The sequence below is a fragment of the Vipera ursinii genome, assembly GCF_947247035.1.
Source record: "Vipera ursinii genome assembly, chromosome: 1".
Lineage (NCBI taxonomy): Eukaryota > Metazoa > Chordata > Lepidosauria > Squamata > Viperidae > Vipera > Vipera ursinii.
In genome coordinates, this window is record NC_139512.1 from 123,171,046 (window position 1) to 123,188,738 (window position 17,693).

General features: G+C 40.4%; 1 long non-coding RNA gene across 1 annotated transcript in view; it reads right to left on the bottom strand.

The window, feature by feature from the left end:
• Positions 1-308: 308 nt before the first annotated feature.
• LOC310632618 overlaps positions 309-17,693 on the bottom strand; it is a 378,391-nt gene continuing 361,006 nt past the window's right edge. Inside the window, exon 3 of the long non-coding RNA XR_014490885.1 lies at positions 309-360. This is a non-coding gene — a long non-coding RNA (uncharacterized lncRNA). The remainder of the gene's footprint in view (positions 361-17,693) is intronic.

Consider the following 17,693-nt stretch of genomic DNA (forward strand, 5'->3'; position numbering starts at 1 on the left):
CGTTATTTAATACAATGATATTTACATGGCATTAATTGAAGATTGACATTCTATTGTTTAGATTACAGACTATTAGAAATAAAGCATTGAAGAAGTAGTCTATCAATATTAAATACAATTCAGGATGTCAGCATTCTAATTACTACCTCTTTATACATACAGCACGTAAAAATGCAAGTAGAAAAATAGGGACCACTACGGTGGGAAGGTAACAGCGTTCCATGCGCCTTTGGCGTCTAGTCATGCCGGCCACATGACCACGGAGACGTCCTCAGACAAGCGCTGGCTCTTCGGCTTTGAAACGGAGATGAGCACCGGCCCCTAGAGTTGGAAACGACTAGCACGCATGTGCGGGGGAACCTTTACCTTTACCTTTTATACATCTGCTGATTTAGTAGACATTTGGGTCCCCTTAGAAGCCAGCTTGTAATAATACATGCCAATGCTGCATGATGTGTTGTATGTATGGGGACCATTCTTGCTTAAATCTGGTTAAACTTCTGTGAATGTTAGTTTTGCCGTTACTGCATATTCTCCAAGTTTAAGTTCCCAATCAAATATTGCTGGGATTGTATCTTTCTTCCAGCAAAGTGGGCAACATTTATTCTCACTACTTTTTAATCCTCTCTCCTTCTTGTCCCATTCACCCTTGTGAGCACATTAAATGAAACAGCAGACTTGGTTTTTTGCTTTCCTATTGTTTGGCTAGTACATCCACTGGGAGAATGTGATAGGCAAGATGCTATTAACTGGAAATCTGAAACTAGATGAAAAGGTCAGCAAAGGGTTGTAGTACTTTGCCACTTGTGGGCATGTAAGCTTGAGAAGACTAAAGAGACCAAAAGATGATTAGGGGGCTGGAGGCTAAAACGTATGAAGAACAGTTGCAGGAATTGAGTTGGTCTAGTCCAGTGAAAAGAAGGACTAGGAGTGACATAATAGCAGCATTCGAATATTTGAGTGACTCCTACAAAGACAAGGGAGGTCAACCTATTTTCCAAAGCACCAGAAGGCAACACAAAAAACCATGGATGAAAACTAATCAAGGAGAGAAGCAACCTATAACTAAGGAGAAATTTCCAAACAGTGAGAACAATTAACTAGTGGAATGGTTTGCCTTCAGAAGCTGTGAGTGCTCCATCACTGGAGGGTTTTTTTTTAAAAAAAAAAAAGACAAAACACTTGTCTGGAATGGTATAATGTCTCCTGTTTGAGTAGGGGTTGGACAAGAAGATCTCCAAGGTCCCATCCAACTCTGTTATTCTGTTGAAGAGAATCCTGATTGTATACATTAAGCAGCTTCATCCCAACTGTTTCTGAGAAAAATACTACCAACCTTTCCTTTGAGGAAATTGGTTTTAAGAATAGTTTGGGGTGCCATGAAAAGGAGATTATATTTTTTTTTGCCCAGAGTGAACATAGAAATTTGCTAGATGCCCAGTAAACATACTTTAAATAGCAATGACTCACTAGTAGAGGCATTTCAGGTCTTCTGCTTTTGACCAGATTACATTAGAGAACTTGAGACATTTTACATGTGTTTTATGCACTATACTCTCATAATTATGATCCTTCACTGAATCATAAATAAAGCATTATATTAGCTTTCCTGACAGGAGCTGTCCACTTTCCTGTTTACAACATATATGAAGATTTGGTTCATGTACACAATTCATGTACACTTAGCTCTTCGGGAATTTGATATCCTTTTTCAGGGTCTTCAAACATTATAGTCAATGAACAGCTGAGTTGGCACATGAGATAAAGCAACAGATATGATATCTACATGCAAAGATATTCATTCACATTCCAACTTAAAGATTAATACTTAAACCCAGTTATAAAACATTCATATACCAAAATATTCTGAATATGCCATTTTCCATTCTGAATTTGGCAGTCAGGGGGGAGAGAGAGAGAGAGAATCATTTTAATGTCCATCAACTGAATTTGTAATTGGTTTACATGCAATCAAAGCAACTATGCATTCAAAGCAACTATGCAGCACACTGCAATCTTACTACCATGGCTGTTTCATCTTGTTTCATCTTCATATTCTTGTTTGCATGTGGTTTTTTTTTTTAAAAAACCCTAGCCTTAAAAATATACATTTAAAGTACTTCAGATAACTTATATAACTCTATATAAGTTGGTTGATAGGGGGTTTAGCTGAACGATAAAAAGCTGTATTTGTCAATTATACCAAGTGGAAGGTCTACACTTGTCTTCTTTGGTACAACACACAGCAGTTAACCAAGAAGCTGCATGCAGGACTCATCTTATCCAAAAGCTACCACATAGATGTCTTTGAAGGCTTTCTAGGGCATAAAGTGATGGAGTAGCAATTCCCTGTTATCTTTCCCCAGAATCTAAAATTTCTGCCACTTTGAAGGCAGAAGTTCCAATTTGCTTTCATGGTTTAGAGCAGTGATGGCAAAACTTTTAGAGACCGAGTGCCCAAACTGCAACCCCAAACCCACTTATGTATCATCAGGTGCCAGGTGGGTGTGGCCAATTGGGTGGGTGTGGCCAATTGGGTGGGCATGGTCGTAGTGGTAACAGCAGACTGGGTGGGGCTAAAAAGTTCATTCAATCAATTCCAACTTTGCGAGAACTTCTTTTCCCAGAGAGAAGTTGAAATTGATTGGTTGATTGAACCATTTTTTTGCACATGGTGGTGGAGGCCTAAAGCAAAAAGGTTTTATAAAACCCAGCTGAAGGCCAAGGACTGGGGCAATGGCATGCATGCCCACAGAGAGGGCTCTGCGTGCCACCTGTGGCACCCATGCGATAGGTTCACCACCACGGGTTTAGACTTTGAACATCCCCAAGTTAATGCATAAAGGTAGTTCTAGACTTATAAATATTCATTTTGTGACCATTGGAAGTTACAGTGGCACTTAAAAAAAGTGACTTGCAACCATTCCTTGCACTTATGACTGGGTGAGGAAGGAAGGGATATCTAAAGTTAAGAGATACCTTTAGCACATGTTCCAAGACAAACATGTAAAGTCCTTGCAACTCTGCAGATTTTCTGCTCTTTCAAAATCAGTTTCTCCAATGTCAGGTGCAAATCACTTCAAGTATAGCATGATTCTCTACTCAGATTGTAACTTTTTTTAGTTTGAGGATTTCCTATTTTTTAAAGTTGTGTTATTTTTTTCAGAAACATCTTAGATTAGACTTGTAAGGTATTCAGCTCACGGGCCTCCATTGTTTGACTAGTTCTGTAGTCTGTGTGTATGTCTGTGTGCGTGGATGCATATGTGTGTATCTTTCTGTGTAACACCCTAAAGGCTAGAGAAGAGTGGACAATCTGACGTCACTTAAATAACACATGATGCATTGGACACATAGCCAAATGATTTGTTTGCATCATAGCTATGCACCCTGGACATGTCCTTGCTTCATATTTCATACATGTGGAGCATGGACCTGCCTAAAGCCAAGTTAATCATTGAGTCTGTTGTTTATATGAAATGTGAATGTTAATGTTGTAGAACAATAGTTCTCAAGCTTTGTTTCACAAACTACTAGTGTTCCACAGCATTGTAGACCTTAGCTCTCTGAACTGTTATGGGAAGCTCTTGGCCAAAAATGCTGCCCATACCACTTTATGAGATGTTTACCAGATTCTCTGATTCCTGTGCTCCAGATGTGTAAAATTGCAACTTCCACAGTCCAATACATCTGGAAAATAACAGGTTAGAGAAGGGTATCTCATGTCCAACATGGTGAAAGAATCTTCTTTAATTGAATTATTTTCTGGACATTGAAATGATTGAATTCTAGTGTCCATTTAACATCAGCATTTCCCAGACAGGACAACATTTTCACTGCATTGCAACAGCTTGAGATTCTGGACTCCACTATGTGTTTGGGAAATAATGTAGACGTAGACAGAAGGCTATCAAAGCCATGCCGGATTGGATTTACCTCTCAAACTGCCAAGCAGCTGCCAACCCTGCTGTGGTCTGGGGATACAGCCAGGTCCTGAGGGTAGGGTGGCACTGCTGGGGAGAGAAGTCATAGAGAGTAGAATGGGATTCTGGAGATGTTTTTCCTCTCTGGAATGTTATAGAGGTCTCCCAGTGCTTGGTTTCCTGCAGCTATATCAACCTGGTTGCTTAGTTAATAAGGTTATAAGACAACCAGAATGCAATGCAAGGAGCATTAACATTTAGCAGCTGGGTGTTCCAAAATACAGACTACAGCTATTAGTACAGTTGATGTTTAAAAAAAAAAGCAGTGACGCAGGGTGACAAAATGATTCTGGGAATCTGTAATGGGATATGAAGCTTTTCAGTAATGGATATTTAGAATGAGCCAGTGAAAATAACCGAAACATTTATCTTTAATGGACCTATCCAGTCCTTGGCATGTGATATGGAGGAAAGATCTGCTTCAGATTTTGTGCAGCTCCCAAGTGGAAGGCAGACTTGGAGGGCAGAAGGTCTAAAGCTTAAAACAGTTGTTCTCATGATTTTCTCCCTATTGTTACTAATTTGCGTGTAAATCCCACATTGGTTGGAAAGTTCCCTTTGATTTCTAATTCTTTATTTTTTTTCCCCATAACATTCAATCCTAAACGTTTTTGAATGTTGTTGTCATTCAAAAGTTTTTGTGGATCCCAATTTAGGCCATGGACTACCATAGTAAGATACAGTAACACCAGTAGGCATGATGGTCCATGGAACCCCTACAGATAATGAGATCCTACAACTGTGCGATTCCGCGATTATATAAAGGAGAAAATAAAATAAGCACACATGAAAAATGATGACCACCTCACAAGATTTCAAATGGCAACACAACAGTCTTGTAAGACTTCAACAGGAATGTTAAAAATCTCACAAAAGTATGGATAGAGAGAAAAATGCTGCATAATGTTCTACTTGCAGAACTTCAGTGAATCATGGCTGTGGGAACAAATAAAAAAATGAATAGGGTGGCATCATTCTGGCAGTGCTGGGACTTATGTGCTTGTGCCAGATGTCAGGAAGCAAGAACATCATCAAGGCATTTACATCATAACATGCATCACTATGAATGTATTATTATTATAGTGTTATGCTAGCTTGTTGAAGACGTCAATGAACTTGTGCCCTGGTAGACCAACAGTTTCAGCTGTTTGCAGAACAGGTGAAAAACATAAGATGTCTGCAGATTTTAGCCTACCTAGGCCAGCAGTCGCTTTCCCATCAGATGTTTGTAGGAAGCCCACAGTGTCATGCTTCCCAGAAATAGGCTGACAGTTTGTCCCATTCCAAAATGTTAATAAATTTCCTTTAGCCAATTTTGAAAAATCAGCCTAGGGCAGGGATGAAAAATGGAATAATTATGGAAGGGCAGGGAAATATAAATCACAGATATGGATAGCATAGGAGGAGAGCCATGTCAGTCTATGGTGGCCAAAAATAAGGAGTCTGGTAGCACTTTTTCATGAAAGCTGATGACTGTTAATAAAATTTGTTACTCAGGAAGGAAGCTACCAAATTCCAGGTACGGATAGCTTAATTCTGCTTTCTGTGCATCATTCCAAAGTGTCCCAGGTCACTTCTCTCATTCCCTACTGGATGGTCATATGTTGGAGAGGAAAGATTCTTCCCCTTTTCCTGGCATCCAAATGCCTGCCATATTAACAACATCCAGCACTTGCTATCAGCAGTCCCCTCCAAGGACTGATATCCCTGAGGCATGGAGTGGAAAACAAAATGGGTTTGCTCACTAAATAAATATCCCATCACAGGGACCTTATTTGTGTAAAAATTCCACGCATAATAAAAGTGATTGTGGTAAACCAAGCTGTAAGCTGCACACATCTCCAAACTCATATGATGCTTTCCAGTTTCAGGATTGATTGATGTAACATCACTGGCCCAATAGTAGTTTTTAGCCACTCTCTTTAGAACATATGTGCATCTTTCCATTCAAATTCTATTAGACATTTAGGTGAAATCTTGAGCAATGCATAGCTTTCCTTTGTGTCCCTCCAGCTCTCAGGCATTTAATCAGTTTTCAGTTTTTGTGTACCATGAACAAGTGACACATGGAAACTCATGCACAAGAATTGGGAGTGCAAAGTATTTGGAATCTGTGAGACTCCTTGCTCTGATAGATTGCAAGGCCTCTGACTCCCGTTCAAACTTCTAGAGTGCTGGTTTTATAGAACAGGTGAAAAACAGATTATAGCCTACTTAGGCCAGCAGTCTATTTCCCATCAGATTTTTGCAGGAAGCCCACAAAAAGGCAATAGCAGCCTCACACTTCCTAGAAATACACATTTGAACACACACACAGAGACACCCTTAGACATCAGAGATAGCAAATAACCATCAAGAATTTGTCTGGTCTTGTCTAAAAGTTAACCAATTGCTCCCATTGCTGTCTTTTGTAATGGACAATTCCAGAATGTATCCAGGGTCATTGTGAAGAAGTCCTCTTTTGTGTTTTAAAAGTTCTACTGACCTTCGACCTTCCGCTGGATGAAACTGAATAGAAGAGAGGAAAAGAAACCTTTCCACATTGTATTTTTACACTGTGCATAATTATATAGTACTCAGTGTGAAGTTTTCGATTTTTAATTTATCTATACTCCACTTGGAAAAAAAAATGATTATTCTAAATTATTGATTTGCTTACCTGATTGACTATACACCCAATAGTGATTTAGTCAACCTTTTAGCAACATTAAAACTACAATTACATTTGGTTAATTTATTATTTTTTATTTATTTATTTATTATGGGACTTATATGCTGCCCTATCTCCCAGAGGACTCAGGGCGGCTAACAACAATAAAAAACCAACAGTACAAAAGTTAAGAAAAAATTGAATAACAGCCCCAAATATTAATTACACAGTTAAAAATAAAGCTTTTAAAAACCCATCATCAATCCAGGTCAGCCTGATGGAAAAGGAACGTTTTGAGGTCGCGGCAAAAGGACCGGAGGTCCGGGGCCATCCGAAGTTCAAGGGGGAGTTGATTCCAAAGGGCTGGCGCTCCCACAGAGAAGGCTCTCCCTCTGGGGGTCGCCAGCCGACATTGTCTGGCCGACGGCACCCTGAGGAGGCCCTCTCTGTGTGAGCGCACTGGGCGATGGGAAGTCATCCCCGGCAGCAGACGGTCCTGCAAATATCCTGGGCCTAAGCCATGTAGGGCTTTAAAGGTAAGTACCAGTATCATCTCTGAGATCAAGAAAACCCTTTCTCTCTTTCTTTTTCGCTCCTTCACACTTACAGCCACTGGATAGCTCTTTTCTGAAGGTGTAGCAGCCAGCTGGCTTTTTCAGATGATTCTACTTTTCTTTGTCTGTTTATTTTTTAACAATAATTTAACTTGCCCCAAGCAGAACACCACATTACTTCAGGTTAATGAGTTTGCCTAGCTATTGGCTAGGTAAAGTTTATTTTCTTAATTTGTCTCCTTGATGTCTCTCTCTTGCTCAACCCAAGCTTGCTTGACCCAAGTTTCAACTTGGGATTTTGTTATCCTTCCTCTTTTCCAGTTTATAGTTTGCCTGCACTGTCTATTTCTTATTTTTGTATGTTTCTGTATATCTCCAAAAATATATTATTCTAAGACCAGAAACGTTGCAGGGAACGCAGCCTTTCTCTATCAATTGGACTAACTGGACTGTAGTAAAGATTTCAGATATAACGTATAATAACTATTCTGCACAGTCTGAAATCCTATACAAACATTAAACATTGTTACGTACTAGTACTCCTACCATCATTCATAATTCCTACTTATTTCTTCTGATATGCAACCAAAGTTATACAAAGCTGTACATTTTTTTAAAGGCAGTGTACCAGGAGCCTTTGTACTGCATAAAACAATGAGAAATTAGCCTGTGATAGTTGTCTCTTTTCCTGATCTTGAAAGTGAAGGAGCATGCAAGAAACACTATGAGTTGATTCATGTGCAACTTCCAGTTAACCAGAAAAAGAGTGCAAGATGCATAATGTAATCCCTGCCACGCCCTCTGAGATGCCACCAATTTTTCATGAACAAAAATCCTCTCATATCACACAGACCAAAAAAAATAATCCAGCAAATCTACTTTTCAGACTCACCCGTTCTGGAATTCAATAGTTTCTTCAACATGAGTGAGGACATTTCACTATAAGCAGATTCATGGCCACTTAACTGGTTGGGGAAGAAGTCTCAAGCTAGAAATAGATTCAAATTGTTCTTCCCTCTTGCCCACAAATTCCTCTGCCCAATCCAAATCCCTGGCTTTCTACTGCTCATCTCTTCTTTGAGGATTCTAGAATCTCTGCATTTTATGCATTTTTTCCCATAGTAGAAATAAAGCATTGTCTTAATCTCAGGAAATCTTCTCCCTTCCCAATCCCTCAATGTATTTATGTGCATTTGTTTGGTGGCTCAGAGGGGAAAAAATGCTGAGAAGTGGCTATGATGGTAAGCTATGTGAGGCAATGTTGATGGTTAGAAAAAAGTAAAATAAACAAAAGCATTAACATTTTCTGAAGGCTTTCCAGAATGCTAGCCACTATTCCTCTGTTGCATTTAAAAGCCTCTGTAAATTGTAAAGATAATATGATGTGAGATGGCAATTTGGGAATAAAGTGTACAGAATAGAATACAGAATACAGAATAACAGAATTGTAAGGGATCTTGGAGGTCTTCTAGTAGTCCAACTTCCTGCTCAAGCAGGAGACCCTATGAAATTCTGGACAAATAGCTGTCCAATCTTTTCTTAAAAATCTCTAGTGATGGAGCACCCATAACTTCTGGAGGCAAGCCATTCAACTGCTTAATTGTTCTAACTGTCAGGAAATTTCTCCTCAGTTCCAAGTTGGATCTGTCTTTGATGAGCTTCCATCCATTACCTCTTGTCCTGCCCTCTGGTGCTTTGGAGAATAGGTTGTCCCCCTCTTCTCTCAAATATTGGATGACTGCTACCATATCACCCCTGGTCCTTCTCTTCATTAGACTAGGCATACCCAATTTCAGCAATCATTATTCATATGTTTTAGCCTCCAGTCCCATAATCATCTTTGTTGGTCTTCTCTTCACCCTTTCTAGAGTCTCAACATATTTTTTTGTACTTTTCCTAATCCCTTTAACCCAGGTTATATGTTGCTAGGGCAGCTGGAAGAGTGTTGGAAGAGAAAAAATATAAATGGAATGCATACCAGAAGATTCTGGCTCCCGCAACTGGATGCTGAAACTCTGTGGTGAAATGGGGAGAGGCAAGAGAGAAATGGTTAGCTTGAGAAATGGCTAGAGGTAGAAGGTAGGGTTTGATGAGAATGAGCCACTGCAAAACAAGACCATTCAGCAGGTCTGCAGAGCCTGGCAATTACTGAGGCACCGAGGAAAAAGAAGAGCAGGGATGGTTTTCTGAGGTGTCAGAAAGGAGGCTCAAGATTCTAAAGGAGCTTGACTGACAAATATTGGGCGCTGTCCAATAAGCTGCAGTTCAATGGCAAGATATATAGAGTTCTGTACAAAAAAAACAACCAGAAATTTGAGTATCTGATAGGTAGTATCTGGCTCAGCAGTACTAACATGTGAGAAGGTTCTGTGTGTTCTGGTCAACCACAGATCAAGCATCAGCTAGCAGGATGCTCTGCTGCCAAAAGAATTAATGCAATTGTGAGCTGTCAACAGAGAAATGGCATGGGAATTGATAGTTCCTCTCTGTGCTGTGCTGGTCTGACCACACCTGGAATACTATGTCTAGTTCTGGTCACAGCAATACAAGAAGGGTATTTGTGAACTGGAAAAATGCAAAGAAGAGTGAAGGGGGCTTAAAAGCTAAAAAGAACTGCTAAAGGAAATGGAGACGTTTAACATAAATAAGAGAAAGCTAAGGGAAGACACGATAGCATTCTTCTAATACTTAAAAATGCTGTCACAGAGAAGACATGAATTTAGTCACCATAGCTCTTAAGAGTAGCACATGAACAAATCAATGGACGCTTTCCAAAAGAAAACCCAAACTCAAAATAAGGAGGAATTTTCTAACTTAAAAGTTATTAACCAGTGGAATAGCCTCTGTCTCTAAAAGTTGTGGATGCTTCATCACTGAGCAAAGGAAGAACAGCTGTTTGGGAAATTCTGAGGATTCCTGTCCTGGGTGGGGAGAGTGGACTAGATGATCTCCAAAGGCCCTTTCAACTCCATGATTCCATTATCCTTTTTTTAAAAAAAGATTGAATTAAAGATTGTTCAACTAAAGAAATTTGCTGGAGATATTAATACAATACAATACAATACAATACAATACAATACAATACAATACAATACAATACAATACAATACAATACAATACAATACAATAACAGAGTTGGAAGGGACCTTGGAGGTCTTCTACATCTAGTCCAGGGGTAGGCAACCTTGGCTCTTTTATGACTCATGGACTCATGCTGGCTGAGGAATTCTGGGAATTGAAGTCCATGAGTCATAAAAAAAGCCAAGGTTGCCTATCCCTGATCTAGTCCAAGCCCCTGCTCAGACAGGAAACTCTATAGCATTTCAGACAAATGACTGTCCAATCTCTTCTTAAAAACTTCCAATGTTGGAGCATTCAAAATTTCTGGAGGCAGGTTGTTCCACTGATTAATTGTTCTAACTGTCAGGAAATTTCTCCTTAGTCCTAGGTTGCTTCTCTCTTTGATTAGTTTCCAACCATTGCTTCTTGTCCTGCCTTCAGGTGCTTTGAAAATAGCTTGACTCCCTCTTCTTTGTGGCAACCCCTAAGATATTGGAACACTGCTATCATGTCACCACTAGTCCTTCTTTTTATTAAACTAGACATACCCAATTCCAGCAACCGTCTTTTATATGTTTTAGCCTCCAGTCCCCTAATCATCTTTGTTGGTCTTCTCTGCACTCTTCGTAACTATATGATGAAACTGAAACTTACATACTGAAAAATCAAAAACAATTTCTTTTCTAATAGATTTCATTAGAATGTTAAAATACAAAAGAAAAAAAGTGCAATTTAGGGTATACTGTTTATGATTTAAAGAGCAAAACAATCTTGCCTCTCAACTTCTCTTCTTTTATGCTGACTAATATCCATATTTGTAAAAGCAGTAAATACCATGGCTTGAGCTATGTAGGCTACTAAGTCCATCAATCTACTCAGTGGATAAATCCAAATTAAACCACTCCCAACAGATGACCATACAGCTTCTGTTGAACCTATCTAGCAATAGGAAGAATATCACTGCTCTAAGTCAGCAGTCCCCAACCTTTGCAGTTTGGCAGCCTGGCTGGTGGGGGGAGAGGAGAACTGGGCACCATGAGTGGTAGACCGGTGTGTGCACCTGCGCAGTTCCACTCACACAAGAGAGAAGCTTTGAGGCACCACTCACACAAGTGGGGAAGCATGTGTGCCAGCCTGCCACTCATGCGGCCCAGTTTCAAATAGGCCATGGCCTGGTAGTGGGCCAAGGCCTACAGGTTGGGGACCTCTGCTCTAAGTAACCTGTTCCAATATCAAATTGCTCTTTTGCTAATATTCAACTGGAATTTGCCTTCTTGTAATTTAAACCCAATCTACTGCATGTTCTATATGTGTGGATGATAATGAACAGATTCATACGATTTTTGAAGAGAGCCCTCTGGTTATATTTCCCCAAGGGTATCCTGTTCTTCTCAATCTCTCCCAAAGAACACAGCCATCCTATATTCTTCTGAGGTTTCCTGAATCAGAAAGTCGTTTTCTCCACAACACAAGGGGTCTCATTCCAGAGTACAACAAGACTGGATAATGTTGAATTCAGATCCTCCATTAGCTATGGAGCTTGCTGGATTTACAAAGATCCAGAACCATCTCCTAGTCTGATCTACCTTCCAAAGTTGTTCTGATGATAAAATGGGAAGGTGTAAGCTTCTCAAGGAAATAAGAGGTAAAAATGTCAGAAATCAATTGTGAATAACACTGAATAGGTCTGAAGATATAGAGAGCTAGAGAAGGGGTGGAATTTCCTGCATAAACTCTGTCAAAATTCCTTTTCCTAATATGCTAAACTGTATACTTGCCGGCTCATTCCAACACTGGTATTTCTTTCCTCTCCAAGTTTTTATTTGAGAGCCATCAAAAAGTTCCCAGACATTTAATAGATGTGCATTCACATAAGCAGATCCTATTTCCCTCCAAATATAGCCTCCAAAAAAGTAAGCAAAACTTTATCCTGCATTCTCATGATTTATTTGACCTTTACCAGTTTGCTTTTTTGTGGTTTACCAAATCCTTCTCTGGCACCCCCTGTGAGAACAGTCAAATGGCTTCAAGACATCACGGAGTCGGAGAGCTGAAGGAAATGAGAAAGCAGGTAAAAGCAGCAAAATGTCTCCCACCCTTCCTAGGAATTTGACAGTAGGAGAGCTTTACATTTAGTCATTCTTCAGTCTCTGAGTGTGCAACTTCTCTAACATGGCAAAAAAAAGGGGGGGGGGAAATATTCTCATTTCTCCTCCTATTGAAAATCCCCACCACATCTGGCAATTCTTATAAAACATCTACAACTTCTTCACTGCAATCGTTTTATAAGTACTCCGACTTCAGATCTGTTAGTAGTCTGCTTCATTGGCTTTATGAAATGTGCTTCTGCTTTTTTTTTCGGCAAAATGAGAAAAGTTTATTTTTCTTTTTTTAAAAAAAGTGAATGTGAGTAATAACCATATAAATGTGTGAACACACATGCAAGCAGACATAGACACTTGTCCTGAGCTTCTAGAATTTAGAAGGGAATTTTATGGAATCTGTGAAGATGAGTAATTCTCCCTCTTGGGAATATTTTAGGATCACTGAGGGGTGGGCAAAGTCAAACAAAACACACAAAGCTTTTTTTTTTCTTTCTAAAGCTTTCAGATCTTGAACGTCGAGTGAATGGAATCAGCATGGAATACAACTGCTTGATGAAGAATGTAGTAAAAATAAACATTCAGATGGGGGGAAAAAACTCTCCTCTTATAATATTTGCTTTGCAATCTTTCATCATTTTGGTTCTGGAGAGAAAAAGTTTGTCATGTCTTAGGAGTTTCTTGACAGCTACAGAAATTCATCTGTACAATTTGTTACTGCCATGTCCTCTTCACACTAATGGAAAATCATAATGAGGTATAATCAGATTTTTACGTGGTTATTCTACTTGATCTTCATTCTTTTGGAGATATGAAACCTATGACATGGACTCCTCAACATCTCTGGACCTACTGACCATAAGGGAATATCAGGGGTGTACATAGTATTAATTATATATTCTTTAACCCTATTTATCTGTTAATCTGCCTGCTTGTTTACGTGATTGCTACTTTGAAGTCATTTAGATTTGCCTTTCTTCACAGGCATCCTTGCTCTCTTTCTAGTAGGATGTAGTCAGTTAGGTGCTAAGCTTTGCTTTTTTCTGTAATGGATTTCCTGCGAAGGAATCTATTGTGTAGTGGGTTCTGGACCGCATGGCAAGGAAGAAAGATGAGTACCGCATGTCAGCTCTTTATTAGTGGTAGGCACGTACTGAACAAAGGGGGTTACCTGGATCCCTTATATACCTAGCCAGGTATCACTCTGGCCAATCCATCCATCCATATCTCCTGCCGAAAACCCTTCAGCCAATCCGGCCACAGCACAGCGCCACCTGGTGGTACCTGCAGAGCTGCTGCTCACACCCCATACATAACAGAATCTTTCTTTCTTTCTTCTTTCTTTCTTTCTTCCTTTCTTTCTTTCTTTCTTTCTTTCTTTCTTTCTTTCTTTCTTTCTTTCTTTCTTTCTTTCCTTTCATTCATTCATTCATTCATTCATTTATAAAACTTATAGACTGCCCATCTTACTTCAAGGTAACTCTGGGCAGCTTTATAATCACTAAAAAATAAAATAAAACTATATAAACTAAGAACATAAATAAGTTAGTACAAAATCCAGAAATTCATGGCTCAGTTAAAAGATGGGTGTGTGTGTGGGGGGGGGGGAAGCAGGATGGAGGTGGGATCTGTTGTTAATCGATCAACTGCTTCCACTGTGATACTTCTCCCCCCATTACAGCCCCAAGCTAACTGGCAGAGCCAAGCCTTTAGGCTCTTCCAGAAGGTCAGGAGGGCCAGGTCCAACCTCACACTGGGGGAGGGGGACAGATGTTCCACAAGGCAGGTGCAATGCCAGAGAAGGCCTCTCTCCTGAATTCCACCAGCCACAATAATCGGGTTTACGGGGTCCACAGTATTCTGACTCTGACTGTTGTTTCATGATTTATCCCCTTGCTGAGACCCCTGTGCCTGGTCTGTATAAGCAGATACTATCACTGTTAACAGCTTTTGCCAGATAGCAGAACTCATGAAATTACCTTTTAATCATCCAGAAGGACCTTTATTTGCATGCAGAGAAGATTACAACAGACAAGGTGTGGTAGATGACGAAATGGACGATATTTCAAGGTCAAAAGACAGTAATGTTCCTACCATGAGAGACTGCATGTAGAGACCACCGCATGTGAGGTGGTGGCAGGAAGTGATAGAACGTTCAGGGTAAGAAGAAGGAGGAAGTATGTCACAAATGGGAGGGGTTAGCTGAACAAATTAACATAAATGTTGTAGTTTCCCAAACAACCACATGGTGGCAGCACAATATGCACTACATTATACTCTATGGCTGATGTAACAGCACACAGAGAATGTCTCTTCTGCTGGCACGGGCAGGGAGGGCCAATCCCAATGGGATTGGATAGTCCCCCAAGTAGCTTGGACCCAAACCACGAAAGGCTTATAAGGTGATTTTATTGACAGCTTGAAGTACACCCAGAAGCAAACCAGGACCCAATGTGGCTTGCAGAGCACTGGTGTTACATGGGCCATTCTTAGGGCCCCACGAACTGGACCTCTTACTCCCTATTAACACTGATTGGAAATGGCTTTGGAGATAGGAGCTGAGCAGTGCCACCCAGCCCCAGTCCCCATAGCCAGCACAAAAGGATACCATGGCCAATGGTATCGAAAGCCACTGAGGGGTCAAGAAGAGTGAGGATGGCTCCACTAACCCCATCCTGCTCTTGCCAAAGATCATCAAGAAGTGTGACTAAAGCCATTTCTGTCCCATAACCAGGCCTGAACCTGACTGGAAGATTTTATAATTATCTTTGCTTGCATTAAATTCTCACACACATGTTCTCAGGAACATTCACACAGAGAGAGAAACATGTCAGTGATCTATAGAGTTATGAGCCCCAATAACTGCAGTACATGTGCAATGAATTTTGTTGCAGAGTAGAGAAATTGTGAGTCTACTGAGCAGCTAAAGGAAACAATAGAAATGAAAGCAGACAAGTTTCAAAAATGAAATCAGGGAGTGTTTACACATGAAGCAGCTGGAAGGACCAGAATTCTCCCTCTGGTCGATCATTCAGTGCTCTTGAAGTTTCAAGGAATTGCCTTCATGCTGGGTAGGAGAAACCCATAGAAGAAAAGAGACAGGGACATTGCAAATGGTAGAGGAGCTGGGGTGATTTGCCTGGTGGTGACTCTGCTGTTGTGCCTTTAAAGAATTTAGATCTAGCCAAAGACATTTGAAAAATCCTCTCAGACTTATATGAGAAAATATCCAGGCTTTGAGATAAGTATTTTCAAAAGCTATTCAATAACCGTCTGGGAGAGAAGGGGAGAGAGTCTAAATCTTCATATAACTCATATAAAGAATATTGCAAGTTTATTTTTGCAGCTAACATTTGCTATTTGTTTTCATTTTAAATTCATTGCCTAGAAGTTTACAAGCTGTGATACATGCAGTAGAAAATGGAAGAGAAAGGAAGGGCTAATGTTATGAGTAATTGGTGGCAAGGTTGTAATCCGCATGGCTCAGGAGAGCAAGATATGGTCAAAAAATTGTTTGCAAAGCCATTGGGGTGGGGGGAGGAATGCAAAGGATTTTGATAATTTGCAAACCAATTGTCCTAAGAAAAGAAGAAAGCAAACCTGTTACAATGCATTCCAAAAGTAATGACTCATATCAGCCAGTATAAAAATAGGCCCCAAAGAAGATAGATAAGAGTAATGAATTGTAATGTACTGTTCATCAATGGCATCAGTTTTAATTCTGCAGCAGCCTCTAATTGTATTAAAGAGAAAGAAAGTTTTGTTGAACAAAATTAACATAAATTTGTCATTTACTTGAGAAATGGACAAAATGTCTTCAGCTGAGAGTGGTTCTGTAAGATTCCATTGCACATTAGACAAAAGATGCTCAGTTTAACAGATCTGATGTCTAGTCTGTTCTCAGTAAACTATATCACAGAGAAAGGATGAAATGAGAGTGAGATTTAATGGCAACTGTTTGGTTCGAATTGACGAGGACTCAGAGTGGTTAACACTGAACGAGTTTATTGAATACACAAAGTCAACTGTCAAATGTCAAATCTTGCAACCCTTTTATAGAGAAAGCGTTTGAACTGTAACCAATACAAACTGTCTGTTTTCCCGCTCCTTGGTTGTGGCGTCCAATGATTGCACCTTATTTTCCCGCTTTAAACCTTGCAAAGCTGCACAGTGTTTGCAATATCTTCTATGGCTTATTGCTAACTATTTACATACACAACACCCCTTACCCCCCAGTTGGTGTCATTTCTTTACAAAGTCCTTTAGGTATTTTGGTGGCCTATGTATTCTAGAAGGGTATCTGTTACTTTGGCTGCTAGGGGCCCCTTTTCCTGGTTGACTGCTTGGCTGCTGGTTACTATGCTGGTTACTACTGGACCTGGGCTCAGGGTTACTGGCTTCAGATGTACTGCCTTGTGTATTAGGTTGTGTTTGGGATTCAGTTGTCACTGGCCTACTTCGCAGGGGTATTTCCCAATCAATTGGACTAAATTGTTGTTGATGGGCATCTGGAAATATGTCATCTTGCCCCACCACTACACCACTTTCAGGCCAAATGTTATCTGTACTGTTTGCCCTAACTGAGCTTTGGTCCCCCTCAGCTGGCACACACCCACTAGATCTTTTCCTCAGCTGGTCTATGTGTCTTTTACAGACCCTATTCCCTTCCCCCTCAATGATGTATGATAAGGGACCTAAGATTTCAGTTACCACCCCAGGAATCCACTTATCCCCTTGGGCGTAGTTCCTGGCCCAAATCAAGTCCCCCACTTCAAATGTTCTGTTAGGAATGTCAAATTCAATGTTTGGTTGGAGTCGGTCGGGGTGTAGTCTGTCCAACTTGGTCAAGATTTTTCTTCCCCACCTCATTTCAGCTGGACTTTTCCCTGTAGCCGAACAAGGGGTTGTGTGTTGGGCCAACAAGAACTCAGCTAGTCTCTGATGCCAGTCACCTCGAATAATTCTTTTAAGCGCGTCCTTCGTGGTCCTCACGTTCCTTTCAGCCAATCCGTTGGTGGAGGGGTGGAAGGGTGCAGAAGTCTTATGCTTAATCGAGTTGGCCTTGAGGAAATCCTGAAATTCAATAGATGTGAATTGTGGCCCGTTATCAGACACTATTAAATCCGGCAACCCATGAGTGGCAAAGAGGCCCCTTAATGCCTGTATTGTTCTGCCTGCCGTTACTGAACTGACCGGTACTACTTCTAGCCATCTAGAGTAGCTGTCGACCACTACAAGGAACGTTAACCCCTGGAAAGGTCCAGCGAAGTCAATATGAATCCTGGACCAAGGATTCCTAGCTAACTCCCATTTATGTGTGCGGATGTGTTGTTGTTCAGGCCTG